The 17,085-nt window shown below is 38.5% G+C and overlaps 1 protein-coding gene and 1 non-coding gene across 3 annotated transcripts in view; one reads left to right on the top strand and one right to left on the bottom strand.

Moving 5' to 3' along the window:
- The window catches only part of NELL1 (neural EGFL like 1), an 831,926-nt gene that overhangs the window by 746,921 nt on the left and 67,920 nt on the right, over positions 1 to 17,085 (top strand). The window lies entirely within an intron of this gene.
- Positions 2,255 to 2,361, bottom strand: LOC123387793. The gene has a single exon (XR_006602282.1). It is a non-coding gene; the product is annotated as a U6 spliceosomal RNA (small nuclear RNA).

Here is a 17,085-nt window from a genome sequence, read left to right as displayed (position 1 = left end):
TCCACACTCAGTGGGGAGTCTGCTTTGGATTGTCTCTCCCACTCCCCATTGTGCACTCTCTTGAATAAATAAATCTTTAAAAAAATAAAATTATAAACTACATATATGGAGAGAAGATACTTGTGAAACATATAAACCAGGAAGATAATATATAGATTATATAAATAACTTGTTCCAGTCTCTATAAAAAGAAAACAAAATGGACAAAACTTATAAACATAACTTATAGAAACAAAAATCCATAAATCTATGGAAAGACGTTCAGTTTCACTAGTAATCAGGAAAATCTAAATAAAACCACACTGAAATACAATTACGCACCCACTGTTGTAACAAGACTTATGACAATGCCAAGTGTTGCCAAAGACATAAAGCAACTGGAAAAATACCGCACTTTTGCTGGACATATATTCATATAAATTTTGAGCACTTTGGTCAGTGCTTCGCTTTGGTAAAGGTGACTGTGCACATACTCCCTGACCCAACAATTCCACTTATAGGAATATATTTGAGGAACCCTTGGACATGTACACAAGAACCCAAAACATGAATGTCCATTACTTCATTGATTATGATTGTAAAAATCTGGGAACAAAATTTCCATCAAAGAAAGGATGAAATAAGTGAAACCATATGATAATTGACTCTCTCTGCTTGACTTACCTCACTCAGCATAATCTCTTCCAGTCCTGAAGGGAGTTGGGGGAAAGTCCTGAAGTGGAGGTGAACCATGAGAGACTATGGACTCTGAAAAACAATCTGAGGGTTTTGAAGGGGCGGGGGGGGGGTGGGAGGTCAGGGTACCAGGTGGTGGGTATTATAGAGGGCACGGATTGCATGGAGCACTGGGTGTGGTGCAAAAATAATGAATACTGTTATGCTGAAAATAAAAAATAAATTTAAAAAAAAGAAAAAAAGGATGAAATAATAGTACAGAAATTGAGTAAATTGGGCTTACTCCTCTCAACATCAGTAAATGTCAAAACGATGTTAAGTGATAAGAGGAAGTTATAAAAATACGTGTGCAGGGGTACGTGGGTGGCTCAGTGGATTAAAGCCTTTGCCTTCGGCTCAGGTCATGATCTCAGGGGCCTGGGATCGAGCCCCACATCAGGCTCTCTGCTCAGCAGGGAGTCTGCTTCCCTTCCTCTCTCTCTGCCTGCCTCTCTGCCTACTTGTGATCTCTGTCAAATGAATAAATAAAATCTTAAAAAAAAAAGAAAAAAAGAAAAAAAAAAGTCCAGGGACCGAGGCCTAATTAACATCTCAGGCATTTGTATTGAATGACAAGACCTCTCCAGCCCTTTAGGAGTGGGCCAGGATGACTTTACATGATTCTGTAATGTCAGTGAATGCATGACTGGTAGCATCTTGTTTCCAATTATAGATCATGAGCCATAATGGATGCCTTTTAGAAACTGTATTTATAAATGTGCAGAGAGGCAGAGAATAGTGGCTATATTCAATAAACACCATAAATAACCGTGCTGGAGTGAAGCACAGAATTCAAATGCAGTTTAGGTATTCTCTTTGGAATTTGGAAACCATGTTCTTAAGCACACCTGGGAATATTCTCATTTCTGCCCTTTACCTGAATTATGTAGAAGCATGTAGAAAAGCTCAGTCTAATCTTTGTTCTTGGTGTCAATCTTGCCCTTCTCACAGTTCTCTGGTTCAGCTAGCATACAAACAGTTGTTGAGAGCTAAACCTTAATACAGTTTCAGGAGACAAATTGCAGTTCATTTGTTCTTGCCCAAATCTGCCAAAATGCCATAGTGCAGCCTGGCAGAACAGGTTTAAAGTGTGGTATGAATTCGTGGAGCACAAAGAGATACACCTGCGTGTGAGCATTTTTTTGAATGTATATATTTTGAACGCTCAAGAGTTCTTTATTCACCTCAACCCCTCTTGCTTGAATACTTATTGATCTTTTAACCACCCTGCATGTGATCTCCCTTTCTAGGAGGTGACCTGCCCTACATCTGCTTGATTTGTCAGCTGTACCCATCTCTCCTAGCTAAGACCTCCTTAGCTCTTTAAGAGTAATTTTTTTTTATGTGTGTTTGTTATTTCCATGATTTGATTGAAACAATAGTTAAGAGAATGGAAACATACTCTCATGGTTTATATCTCATTTCCTTCATTTTTTTTTAAGTTTTTAATTTTTTATTCATATATAATGTATTATTAGCCCCAGGAACAGGCCTGTGAACTGCCAGGTTTACACACTTCACAGTACTCACCATAGCACAGAAAAATATGGAACACTTCACAGATTTGCGGGTCATCCTTGCACAGGGGCCATGCTAATCTTCTTTGTATGGTTCCAATTTTAGTATATGTGCTGCTGAAGTGAGCACCATTACCTTTGTTTCTTAGGTGGGTAGTCTTGAGCAGGTCCTGTAACTTCTTATCTGTAAAATGGGGATAATAATAGTACTTATATCATCAGGTTGTTCAGAGGGTTAAGTAAGCTAATACTTGTGAAATATTTGGCAGAGTAAACACTTAATAAGAGCTAGTTGTTGCTGCTGTTATCACCATCATTACTAAGTTGTTATCCCCCCGTGCCTGGGTGGCTCCGTCAGTTAACTGGCTGCGTTTGGATTAGGTCAAGATCCTAGGGTCCTGGGATCGAGCCCCACATGGGACTTTATGCTCAGGCAGCAGCCTGCTTTACCCTCTCCCTCTGTCTGCAACCCCCCCCTGCTTGTGATCTGTCAGATAAATAAAATCTTAAAATATTATCCCCAGTATACTCAAGCAAATGTGTGTACTGGAATAATCTGGAATAGTCTCTTGCTTAGAGCCTCCAACATACCCTAGTTCCTATGACTTTCTTATTTAAATTTTCCCTCTGGAGTTACTACTGGGCTTACTCCGCGTGCCCCAGCAGGAGCCAGGCAATGATCCAAAGCAGCCTTCCAATGAGCTTGCACCATCCTTACCGACAGTCATGTAGAAGGCTGTGGGGGCATGGTGGTAAACAAGGCAGAAGAGTCCCTGCTTCCGTGAGCTTATATTCTAGTATAGAAAGACCATACACAACTGTATATACCAACCAGGTCATCAGGTACTGACTGATGCTATGAAGAAAAGAAAGCAGGGTCATGGAATAGGGAGAGACTGAAGAGAGGAAGCTGCTTTATAAATGGTGGTCAAGGAAGGATTCTTTGAGTTGGTGGCATTTGAGCTGTGACCTAAATAACAGCAGGAGCTGGTCGTGTTTATTAGCAGTGTTCTAGGAAGAGGAGATCGCTAGTACAAAATCTCCACGTTAGATGTTGGACTAGAGAAGACGAGGGTGTCCACAGTGCAGTGGGCTAAGGGGAGAGTGGAGTGGGATGAGAAAAAGGGTAAGGAGGGTCTAGGTCTTACAGGGAATTGTAATACTGTTCACATCTTCTATTAAAATCTGAATACAGGAAAACCCATGTGTTGGAGAAAGTGGGCTTAAAATACGAGCCTGCCCTGGGAGTCAGCGCCAGGATTTAATTCATGCAGACCTGGCTGCTGCTTGGTGCCATCTGGTGGTGATTGTCCCCAGGCCTCAAGGTCACATTGACTGCTTCTAATTCCTTGTCTTGGCTGGAACATGGCAGCTGTTCCAGAAATGTCCTAGTGAGTTGGTGCTCATTGATAATCACTGATGATCGCAGAAGATAAAGCTAAGTGAATATTGGGTATATGGGACCCATTCTCATTCCCAAAGCAGGGCCAAATTTTATTTACTGCTGACCTTGTGTTCTCTTCTGCCCCTTCTCCTGAAAAGATAAGTACTTTATTCTACCTCTCTTGGAAAATAAAGCCTAGTCAGGGATGGCTCAGTTGGTTTTGCCTCCAACTGTTGATTTCGGCTCAGGTCATGATCTCAGGGTTGCTAGATTGAGCCCCCCCCCCCCCCCCCCGCCGCCCAATCAGGCTTGTGTTCAGTGCAGGGTCTGCTTGAGATTCTGTTCCTCTTGCTCTGCCTCTCCCCGAGTTTGTGCACTCTTTCTCAATAAATAAATAAACTCTTCAAAAAGAAAGAAAGGAAAAAAAAAGGCTAGTCAGAGAATAAGCACCAAATACCACTCAAAAATCACATTTATCAGAAAGTATGTTATCAGAAAGTATGTTATCAGAAAGTATGTTATCAGAAAGTATGTCATCCCAAGATTTTACTGGTAGGATGACCTTGGAACTTTGGTTTGGTACTTACTACATTTCATTTATAATACTGTCTAATATTTTAATTATATATGTGCTGGTAATCTTCAAAGAATGTGAACTTCTACAAAACAGGAATAAATCATATTCATCTTTGTGCCCTGGTAGCAGAGGGTTAAAAGAAGCCAACATTTTTACTCACTGGCTTCAAAAAGTAGTACAAGTCTCATTTAATAGTCACAGAAAGTCTATAATGTAAGAACTAGTATGTCTGTTTTAAAGATGAAGAAGATGAGGATGAATCCAAAACCATACAGCGAGGAAAAAACACTTCTATGAATTCAATCCCAAACCATCTCACAATATAAGCTTATGTGTCATGAAAAAAAAAAAAAATCTCTGCAACAGATATAAACCAAAAAGCACATTTGCATTCCACCTCCCCAGATCCATTGCCTTGAATACCCAGGCTAGTTGCTGGTATGTGGCTGATGTCCAAGAGATGATTGGTGGGTTATATATCAAAAACCTACTTGGTCATTTTGGAGTAAGAAAGTGGGGTTAATGACCCCTATTTGACAAACAAAATAAGCATTCGAGGTGATAGGATACTAAATTTATTCTCGAGCATTAATTCCACAGGCAGCTGAGGTCCGGGACCCCAGGCAGCTCACCCATGCTGCCAGAGCAGAGGCTCTTGCTAATGCCAGTCAATCCCTGCTGTTCAATTAGGTTCTGACTTGTGATTCTCTTTCCTCCCAAACCATTTTACTCAATGAATTGTAGTCAACACCACAAGAAAAATTAATGCCTGTGAAATAATGTTGAGTAAGGAGAAGAGAAGCCTTACTATGTGAACTATTCACGTTTATTAATTTGAATTAATTTATAATTCTGTATGAAAGAAATATGATGGGCATTTCCCCTCTGCCCTGCAGCACCAGACATGTGCCTCAGGACTGGTCACATGAACCCATTGGGACTGAAATACTAGAATTTCTATTTGTTTTTATTATGTAAAATAAAACTTTACTAATTTTTAATTGTAAATTATTTAATTCCAAGCAATTGACCTGGAAACATCATTTAATTAGTACATAAAGTGACACAAGATTCAGAGAAAGGGTCACTTGGAGTGGATCAGCTGGTGAAGTGTCTGACTTTTGGTTTCAGCTGAGGTCAGAATCTCAGGGTTGGGAGATCAAGCCCTGCATCTAGCTCTGCACTCAGCACAGAGTCTGCTTGAGATTCTCTCCTTCTTTTGCCTCTCCCTCCACTCACACTCTTTCTCTCTCTTTAAAGAATAAATAAATAAATGAAATCTTCTTTAAAAAAGATTTTTCAGAATCAACTAAACATATTCCATCATTTTGCAAATATTAAAAATAATACAACAACCATTTTTTAAATTAGTAACGTATAATTAACATTGCAAATAACCTTTGTATTTGTTTGGTATTGAAAAATGCTTATATGAGGATTGCATGCTAAAAATATTCCTAATGTCAGAGATGCATCAGCCAAAATTTAGAGATTTAGTTGCCCTTGCCAGCAGGAGGGCAGCCTCTTCTGGCAGGTGTCATAAATTTAGATGTCTACACCTGTCAAAGATGAGTCGGGTAAGCCAGGAATGGACTGGTCTGCAACACAGAGTCCACGAACCATTTAAACGTGGCAGCCAGTGCTCATCTTTTGCCAGTTGTTGCCATGTGGAATGTGGATCCAGGTTTGACAGATTAATTTTTTCTTTAAAGATGCCAGGAATCAAAAATTTTATGTGGAAACTGCAAGCTCTTGATATTGGCAGTGGGGTTCAGTTGTAAAATATAAGTCTGTGTGTGCCAGCCAAAACCGTACAATGTGTGGAAGCTGTTTCTTATCCCAGGGCTGACTGTTCAGGTCATCTGTTGTAAGGCCACAGGGGTAGATCTGGCACAGGGAGTTAGGCAGTTTTGTTTGTGACAGGAGAGCCCTGCCTTAGGAATTGGGAAGCAGTGTTGATTTTGTTGAGGACTGGTTTTCAATTTATTTCTTCCTTTGCCAATATCATTATTGAGAAGGAAGGAGTTAAGTGATGGAGGTGGTACTAGTGATGTTGATGACTGAAGTGGGTGAGAGAGTCCTTCTTGAAGAAAGATTTCCTATAGCTTAAAGGTTGATAGAACTGAAGGTAAAGCCACCAAAAATGGTAAAATGCTCTGGAGGACGATTTGACTCTTCCTGGACAATGTTCATGGAAACTGAAATCATTTAATAATAATTGTTTTCTGGACATTTGCATCACTGTTACAGGACTGACCTTCACATGGCCCTCAATATAAACAATCTGGGGACTTCGGTGGCTGCCACGTTTCTGCTTCCTTCTGAAAATCTCAGTTTTAGTCACAGGACAAGGATGAGGATAGGGCCAATGGAAGTAATTTAGTGAAGATTTCTGGAAGAGAAAAGACCCAATTGTAGGGAAAGCTTGCTGATGAGGAGGGAGCCTATAGAAATATCACCATTAGGAGACCCACTCCCCTGCAGCATGTTAACTAATTCTCATTCTCTCTCTCTCTGGGGAAAACTTTCTCTTGCTTCCTGCCACTCAGTTCTTTCCTTTCTCTCCCTAAATGCCTGAATAGCTGCATATTAGGTTACAAAGAACTTAGGGCTAGGAGGCAGGGCTTATCCCACTGTAAGTACTCTCTGTGACATTCTGTTTCCTCGCGTTTGAAGGGACCCTCTGAATCCCAAAGTGCCCACCTCACTGTGGTAGTGTGTGGATCAAACAAGATGCCGTGTGTGATAGCACATTCAACATGGTTCTCTGCTGCACATGCCCTATGGGATCATTATTGCCAAGCCTATAAGGGGCAGCATTTCACATCAGAAAGACTCTGTTAGACACTCCATGGTCTAAGTTTGAAGCTAGAACATTCTCTAAGATAACAAGGAATAGGTTGGCCCCTCCACTTGCTTGATTGCGGGTTAGGGAAGGAAAGGCCAGGCCCTGGCTCTGGATGTGTCCCCACACATACTGCAGTTTCTCAGTGTAGTTGACGCTGAGTTTCCCTTAGAGAATTTTTTTTCTATGTGTGTCTCCCCCAACACGCTGTGAAGACCTCAAGGGAAGAGGCCATGTGTGGTTACTTATGAATGCACAGAAGGTGGAAAAAGAGACAGTGCTGCAATTAGTAGGAGGACAGAGTATTTGGCCTTCTCTAGATTTCCTATTGTATCCTAGCTAGCTCTGTCATGTGCTATCCTATGGCCTTGGGTAAGTGACTACATTCCTGGATTTTTTTTCTCTGTGAAGTGGGGAGAAGAGAGAGTGAATTGTGCATTTCAGGGCTGCCATGGAGACTAAAACATGGTGCCTGCACTCTGAATAGACATTGAAGACATCTTCATTCTCTCCCTTATTTATTCATTTATTTATTTAATTTATGTATTTATTTATTTATAAAGATTTTACTTATTTATTTGACAGAAAGAGATCACAAATAGGGAGAGAGGCAGGCAGAGACAGAGGAGGAAGCAGGCTCCCCGCTGAGCAGAGAGAGCCCAATGTGGGGCTCCATCCTAGGACCCTGGGATCATGACCTGAGCCGAAGGCAGAGGCTTTATTTAATCCACTGAGCCACCCAGGCGCTCCTCTCTCCCATTTTTATATTTGGTAGATCGCAAAGTCTCTGGACACATGTCAAGTGATAAATGGTGTGTGTGTGTGTGTGTGTGTGTGTGTGTGTGTGTGCTTGTGCATGTGTGCACATGCTTAAAATTTGTCTAGCAATTTGGCATTGCTACTCTTTAGACAACCGTTGAAATGATTCGTGCTGTTAGGGATTTGTCTAATGAGCTAAGAGATCTTAGATACCTCTCTCTCGTTGGTATTCTGTTTTCCTACATGTAAAAAGAAGGTCATTGGACTCAGAGTCTGCAAACTGAAAGCTCAAGATTGGTGAAAACATGGTGTGTTTATTCTGTCCAGTGTTGGCCCAACTGGTGTTTTAAAAAAGAATAAAACCAAACTTCCAGCCAGACTTAACTAGTGATGAAGGATAAAGGAGCAGTCTTTGCTGGGATTCTATCATGGAATAACATGGTGACATTTCCGAGAGCTAAGTAATAACCAGTCCCATTGGGCTGGGCATATACTATCTCCAGTTTACTAATGCCTGGGCTACATCGTTCACTTAGATTGCTTGCTTGGATCTTCTAATTTTTGGAGTGCATGACCTTGAGTATGGTAGCATATAAAAATTCCATTCCTTTGTTCCTCTGTGATTTGGTAATTTCCAAGCACATGGAATTTAGCAGTTCTTCATTATCACCAGTATTACAATGACTAACCCACAGAATTGAAAAGAGCTGTTGTTTCTCTATAAGCACTAGAAAGGGGTATATAGCAATCATAGGCAATGCAACTGTCCTCTAACTTGTTTCTGAATGATCCTCATCCCAGGTAATCTACTCTCTGAGTAGTCTCTCTTCTCTGGATATCTAAACAGTTTCTCATGTTGAGTGATTGTTTATTCAAAGAGAAATAATTAATTTTCTTTGTTTCTACTTGTAGTTACTTGGTCCTCGCTCTGAGCTTCCCGAGTCATAGATTATCAATCAGATTGACTTAGTGGGGGCCGGCTCTGGCTCTGGACCCTTTGATAGCAGAATCAGTCCTGCCTAAACATTTTCAAACCAAATGTATCCAGGTGCTGTGGAGCTATGACCAGCCAAAGCAGAATAGGGGCTTTTGGAGTATCTTAACCCCAGGTCCTTCTATCTATTTCCGAGTGGGCCTAAGTGTTCTCTTCTAAATTTCTTCTCCAACTCACAGAACAGAGAAAAAGATACTTTTTTCCCTTTCAGGAATACAAATTTTAAAACTGAATTTGATTTGACGAAACCTTTTTTTCCCCCAAATAACTTTTTCATTGTGGTTATTGCTTGTCTACCATTATACAACACAAAAGAATTTTCTCTGGGTATAATCAGTTGGTGACAGAAATACAGTGAAGCTTTCTAGAGGACCAATTTAAGTTATTCACTTTTCATTGGGAGGCTGAAGCCTCTCTGTTTTATTTGGAGGTAAATTATCTTATTTGTCATGTCCGCATAAATATCCCCATTATGAATAATGTAGGCTTTTGGAAAACTCAAAGTAAAAAGCATGGACCTGTCCTTAAAGGGATAAGTTTAACATCTTACAAGAATAAATTAAATACCAACTTGTGTTCCTCCTGTTTAAAAGCAGGAAAACAGAATTGTTGAAGGTGACCTCACTGTCTTAATGAAGGATTCTTAAGCCCATAAAGATACTCAGAATTAGATATAATGGCAGGAGAGCAAAAAATAAAACAGAGCTATTTTTGTTCCTGGGTCACATCAGGCATGTAGTTTGGTGAGAATGACAGTGTGGCCTATTGAAAGGTAGTTTTGGAATCTGGAAAAAAAATAAAGTTTGAATCTTACCATAATAAGTACTAGATCTATTGCTTTATTCTTTCCCTTTTGGGCTTGGTTTTTTCTTATCTGGAAGATAGAATGTTCTGTTAGTTGGAATTGTTTTTGACTGCAAGTAACAGAAAACTCAAGCAATTGTGACTTAATGAGAAAATTTTTAGTTACATCTTATGACAGGAAATCTGGCAATATGTAGCTCTGTGGTTGGCTTAGCAGTTCAGTGTTATCAGAAGGCTAGTTTGGTATGCCCATGATTTTATTGGGTTTTCTCCCATGGTACCAAGATGGCTATACCTCCACTTATCAAGTCTTCCATTCAGCTTGGTAATAAAATGAGTATGTCAGAAATTCTGTTATTTTACCATGAAAGGCGACCTCATTTTTATTTCATCTCCAGCAGACTTTATTTCTCATTGGCCAGAACTTGGTCAGATGCCCAGATCTAGACAGTCACTGGGAAAGGGAGAAGAATAACATTATTACTGTAGACCTGTCATTCTCAAAGTGTGGTCCTTAGGATGGTTCTGGCCAATTTGTTAAAATACAAATTGTTGGCCTCTACCCCCAAACCATTTGATTCATTTTCATTTCCACTATGTTCCCTGCTAATGTTAATGCTGCTAGGTCAAGGATCACTCCTTGGACCACTTACTTAGTTCAAGAGTGATTCAGCCCCTGGGGCTGGGATATGGGCCTCCTTTTTTTCTGAGATTAAGGAATCAATCACTACTCTTTAAACAAATCAAAGCTCTAACATGGGAAGGAAATGGAGGGTGGTGTATCAGTCACAATCTAGATGTAGATGACTTTGGAGATAACTTATAAGAATGAAATATTTGCAGAAGCGTTAGAAGAGCTTAATGAGAAATTGGGGGGGGTGGGTAAGAGTAACTAAAAATGAGTGTCTCTGGCATCTACTACTGCTGCTTGGGCAGAAGTGGTGTATCTGTTGTCAGAGATGCTGCCAAAGTAGAGAATATGGAAGAAATGTCCTGCTTGTCTCTTCCTTCCTTCCTCCTTCCCGCCCTTCCTTCCTCCCTCCCTCCCCCCTCCTTTCCTTCCATCCCATCCTCCATCCCACCCAAGTCACCAATGCTTCCAATCAGCCACACCTAACCAGAAGCCAGTTAGCAAAAGAGTCTGAGAAATAGAGCTCTGAGGAGTCAACAGAGGAAAAGCAGGTACCAAAATAATAGAAACAGATGAATGACCAACCAGCACAGGGGTTGGAAGGATGACTCATGGTCAGCCACAAATGCTTGGTGTATAGAAGGTTGATAGAAGAATTTTAAAACATTTGAAGTAGTAGGGTGCCTGTGTGGCTCAGATGGTTAAGCATCTGCCTTTGGCTCAGGTCATGATCCCAAGGTCCTTGGATCAAATCCCACGTCGAGCTCCCAGCTCAGCCGGGAGTTGACTTCTCCCTCTCCCTTTTCCTCTCCCCCTGCATATTCTCTCTGTCTCTCTCTCTCTCAAATAAATAAATAAATAAATATTCCAAAAAAAATTAGAGTAGTTAATATCATACAAGTTACACAACAAGGTTTCAGTGAATGGTGATGATGGAATGAAATGATAACCAGAGAATTGCCAGCATGCATTATGTGACCTCTAAGGGTATGAAATGTACTCCGCCACCTTCCTTGAGTCCTCAGAGAGGTTCCTTTTATATAATACAGAGAATGACATTGAATGCCCTATCAGCCTTCTTGATAACAATTATACAGACATCAAGAATTTCGAATAGAGAATCGAAAGTGTGCTTTTATCCTGAGAAGCATTCCAAAGGGAAGCTTGAAGATTGTTCTGAGTAGCATGGTTGCATGAGCCAGTATATTTGTCTCATGGTCTGCTGCAGTTGTAACATAAATACTCAGTTAAACTCTGTTCTCGATTCAGATACCTCAAGGTGGAGCTGATTTTGCATTTTGCTCCAGGAATGAGCTGGTAATGCAGACATGGCTACAGTAATTACTTCAGGACTCAGCAAGGGACCAAAGAGTGACCAATGAATCTCAAATCCGAGATTTTTTGATAGCACTTTTTAAGAATCTCTTTTCTATAGATTTAGAATAGTGTTAGTCTAGAACAGCTGGAGTCACTAATGGAGAGGCTCTGGCTCCAGATGAAGCTAGTATGATGACAGCAGAATGGCAAGAGGAGAGGAGGTTCTAAATTGTGATGGTATGGCTTGCTTATATATAGATTCCATAGATCCTGGAGATGCTGGACTTTCCCATTATGTGAGACAGTATGTTTGTTTCAGGGGAGGGCATGTTAAGCAAGGTTAAAGTACAGTTTGCAGCAAATGGTCCAAAGTCAAAGTGTTTAGGCACTACTTAGTATTCAAGGGCTCATTCCTGTGGCTCTTCTCTGTGCCTGCTCCTCACACCCCCTGCTGATCTACTTTCTGTTCTAGATCTTTTCACAATTACCTCTCCAGTCCTTGTTGGGATGTGCAGAACCATATTTTTGTGTTTCCTTCAGTTCTTCGTATCAAAAAATTTGCATTTGGCTTTTCTGCCTCAGGTTATGTTAAGAAATATCGGTGAGTGCTGTGAAGTGTGTAAACCTGGTGATTCACAGACCTGTACCCCTGGGGATAAAAATATATGTTTATAAAAAATAAAAAATTATATTAAAAAAAAAGAAATATCCCTTCTAGTTTAATAGTCTGTGAGATATTCTTATTTTGTCACTAACCCTACCTCACATACTCCAGCCCTGTGGGCAGAACCAATATAGCGTAAAAACTGATTTGCTGGGCTTTTACTGGTTTTCTACAGTAGAAAGTTACATCATTGGGTTTAAACTTTTCTTTTTTCTAGTAGAAGCATTACAGCCATAAATTTGTTTCTAGGCATTGTTTAGTTGACTCCCACCAATATTAACATGTTGTATTTTTAAAATTCAACTCACAACATTTCATAATTTCCTTGTGATGTCTTTTTTAATCTATGGGCTTTTAGTAGAAGTGGTTTAATTTCTAAATATTTTCACTTTTATGGATATTTCAGTGTTATTTGATTTCTAATTTGATGTCATTGATCAGAGGACACTGTAGAATTTCAGTCTTTTCAAATTTTTGAGATTGTTTTATGAAACAACATTTGTGTTATATCTTGGTCAACATTCATGTGCACTTGCCAAAAATATCTGTGCTCCAAGCATTGGGTATAATGTTCAGTAATATTGGTAAGTATTGTTTAGGTCTGTATTCTTACTGATTTTTTTCTGTCTGGTTATTCTATCAATTACTGAAATAAGGGTGTTAAAATCTCTGGATTTCTGTATCTTTCCCTTAAGATCTTTAGTTTTATTTCATGTATTTTGATGTTTTGCTCTTAAGAACTTTTTATTATTTTATTAACATGTAATGTATTATTTGTGCCAGGGATACAGGTCTGTGAATCATCAGGCTTATACACTTCACAGCACTCACCACAGCACATACACTCCCCAATGTCCATCACCTAATCATCCTCTCCATACCTCCCATCCCCCAGCAATCCTCAGTTTGTTTTGTGAGATTAAGATTCTTTTATGGTTTATCTCCCTCCATTGGTATATCTATCTGATGTATTGACTCTTATGAAGTATCTTTTTTATCTTTGCTAATTTTCCTTATCTTGAAGACTTTTTTCTAATATACAGCTAATCCATCCTTTCACACAGTTAATATATATTATCAGATCATGTTACACACTCTAAATATATTACAGTTTTGGCAGCTTTAACTCAATAAAAATGAAAATATAGCTAATATAGCTTTTTATCATTGATGTCTGCATGGTCTATCTTTTACTATACTTAAGTTTTAAGTTGTTTGTTCTTTTCTATTTATAGTGTATTGTTTGAAGACAATATATAATTGGGTCTTCTTTTTTATCTAGCCTAATAATGTTTGCCTTTAGCTGAGCATATTCATATATGTATATATATATACATATATGTATATATACTTTGTTAAATTCTGTTGTAGTTAAGCATTATATTACTCTCAGGTGTACGATATATGTTTTGGCAATTCTATATATTACTCAATGCTCATCAAGATATGTATACTTTTAATCCCATTCACCTATTTCACCCATTCCCCCACCCACCTTCTCTCTGGTAACCATCAGCTTATTCTCTGTATTGAGTCTGTTTCTTGGTTGTCTTTTTTTCTTTCTGTGGTTTCTTAAATTCCACATATGAGTGAAATCATGTGGTGTTTGTCTTTCTCTGTCTTGTTTTGCTTAGCATTAAGCTTTTTAGTTCCATCCATGCTGCAAATGGCAAGATTTCATTCTTTTTTATGGCTGAGAAATATTCCATAGGTATAATGTGGTGTATATATATACCACATCTTCTTTATCCATTCATATATTGATAGACACTTGGACAGCTTGCATAATGCAGCTGTTGTAAATAATGCTACAGGGCACCTGGGTGGCTCTGTGGTTAAGCGTCCAACTCTTGATCTCAGCCTAGGTCTTGATCTCTGGGTCATGGGTTCAGGCCCCACTTTGGGATTCCTACTTAATAATAATAATAATAATAATGCTGCAATAAATATAAAGGTACATATATCTTTTTGAATTAGTGTTTTCATATTCTTTTGATAAATACCCAGTGGTATGATTACTGGATCATATGGTAATAGGTAATTTTAATATTTTGAGGAAACTCCAAACTGTTTTTCACAGTGTCTGCACCAGTTTGTATTCCACCAATAGTACAACAGGGTTCCTTTTCTTCCACATCCTCACCAATACTTGTTGTATTGTATACTTGTGTTGTTAATTTTAGCCATTCTGACAGGTGTAAGGTGATATCTCGTGGTTTTGATTTCAATTTTGCTGATTATGAGTGATGTTGAGCATCTTTTCGTGAGTCTGTTTGCTATCTGGATATGTTCTTTGGAGAAATGTCTATTCATGTCTTCTGCCCATTTTATAATTTGAATATTTAGTTTTTTAGTGCTCAGTTGTATCAGTTCTTTTTATTTTTGGATACTAACACTGATCAGGTATGTCATTTGCAAATATCTTCTTCCATCCAGTAGGTGGTCTTTTTGTTGTTTTCTTGACTGTGTAGAAGCTTTTTATTTTGATGTAATCCCAGTAGTTTTGTGGGAAACATTTTCTGTGAAAAATATTTATTTATTTATTTTTAGAGATAGAGCATGAGCAAGGTGGGAGTGAGCAAAGGGAGAGGGAGAGAGAATCTCAAGCAGATTCCATGTTGAGTGCAGAGCCTAATGTGGAACTTAATCTCAATCCTGAGATCAGAGCCTGATCCAAAACCAAGAGTTAGATGCATAATAGACTGTACTAACCAAGTACCTGCCTACTGCCTACTTACTTTTGCTTTTGTTTTCCCTCCCTCAGGAGTCCTTTCTAGAAAAATGTCACCATGGCCAATGTTAGAGAAATGACTGCCTGTGCTCTCCTCTGTGATCGTTATGGTTTCAGGTCTCATAATTAGGTTTTTAATCCATGTTTTCTTAATTTCTCTTTTTGCTGCTTTATTATGAGCATATAGAAATGCAAAGGATTTCTGCATTTCTGATTTTGGATGCTGTGACCTTACTGGATTCATTTGTCAGTTCTAGTCATCTTGCAGGTCTTTCAGGTTTTCTCTATATAGCATCACTATATCTGTAAATAATGAAAGTTTTATTTCTTTTTTACCAATTTAGATGCATCTTTTTTCATTCTGATTGTCAATTGCTGTGCCTAGGACTTCCAGTACTGTGTTGTATAAAGGTGATAACAGTGGACATCATTGTCTGTTCCTAGTCTTAAGGGGAAAGCTCTCAGTTTTTCCCCATTGAGTATGATATCCACAGTGGTTTTTTTCATATATGGCCTTTATTTTGTTGATGTATGTTCCCTCCTAGCCTACTTTGGTGAAGGTTTTTATCATGAATGGATGTTGTACTTTGTCACAGGCTTTTTCTGAATCTTTTTCTGTATGGTTTTTTATCATTTCTGCTTAATGTGATTTTTCATGTTGATTGATTTGAGAATATTGAACGACCCTTGCATCACAGGAATAAATCCAACTTAATTATGGTGAGTGATTTTTTTAATGCATTATTGGATTTGGTTTTCTAATGTTTTGTTGAGGATGTTTTATACCTATATTCATCAAGGATATTGGCCTGTAGGTTGTTTGTTTGTTTGTTTGTTTTTGAAGTGCATAAATATTTACAATTGTTATATCTTCGTGTTGGATTGTCCCCCTTCTTATTATATAGTGTCCTTCTTTATTGCTTGCTACAGTCTCTTTTAAAGTCTATTTTGTCCTATATATATGTGTTGCTACCTTGGCTTTCTTTTCTTTTCCATATGCATGATAAATACTCTTCCATCTTTCATTTTCAATCTGTATATGTTTAGGTCTGAAATGAATCTCTTGTAGGCAGCATGTAGATTGGCCTTGCTTTTTTAACATTCTGTTACCTATATCTTTTGATTGGAGAATTTAGTCCATTTACATTCATTGTAATTATTGATAGATATGTTCTTATTGCCATTTTGTTACTTGTTTTATGATTGTTTTTATAGTTCTTCCCCATTCCTTTTTCCTATTTGGCTCTTCTCTCTTGTTTTCCTGGCTTTCTTTAATGGTATATGTAGATTCCTTTCTCTTCATTTTTTGCATATCCATTACTGGCTTTTTGTTCATTACCATTAGGTTTATTTATTATATCTTATGCATATAGCAGTCCACATTAAGTTGATGGTTACTTAAGTTTAAATCCATTCTTTACGCCTTCCCCCTCCCATGTTTTAGGTATATGATGTCATACTTTACCTCTTTTTATTTCGTGAATCCTTTGAGTAATTTTTATAGATATACTTAATTTTACTGCTTTTTAAAAATTTCTACCTTTCTTACTCTTACTTACGATCTTTCCTTTCCACACAAAGAATTCCTCTTTAACATTTCTTACAGGCCTGGTTTAGTGGTCATGAATTTCTTTAACTTTTGTCTGTCTGTGAAACTCTTTATTTTTCCTTATTTTCTGAATGATAGCCTTACTGGACAGAATATGCTTGGCTGCAAGTTTCTTTTGTTTGTTTGTTTGTTTGTCTGTTTTTACTTTCAGCACTTTGAATATATCATGCCACTGCCTTCTGGCTTATAAAGTTTCTACTAAAAAGTCTGTTTTATGGCCTTAAGGGTTTCCTTTGTACCCACTCTTTGCTTTGCTTTTTCTGCTTTTAAAATTCTCTTTATTGCTACTTTTTGCTCTTTTAATGACTATGTGTCTTGGTGTGCCCCCCCTTTGGTTGATTTGTTGGGGGCTCTCTGTGTCTCCTGGATCTGGATTTCTGTTTCCTTCCCCAATCAGGATACTTTCATCTGTTATTTCTTCAAAGGAATTTTCTGCCCACCTCTCTCTCTTTTCTCCTTCTGAGATCCCTATAATGCAAGTGGTATTATACTCGATGGTGTTGCTACGTTCCCTTCGTCTATTTTTATTTATTATTATT

The sequence above is a fragment of the Mustela putorius genome, unplaced genomic scaffold (assembly GCF_011764305.1).
Source record: "Mustela putorius furo isolate JIRA1106 unplaced genomic scaffold, ASM1176430v1.1 tig00003859_pilon_pilon_pilon, whole genome shotgun sequence".
NCBI lineage: Eukaryota > Metazoa > Chordata > Mammalia > Carnivora > Mustelidae > Mustela > Mustela putorius.
The sequence above is the reverse complement of the archived record's forward strand: the minus strand, read 5'-3'. Positions and strand labels throughout refer to the sequence as shown.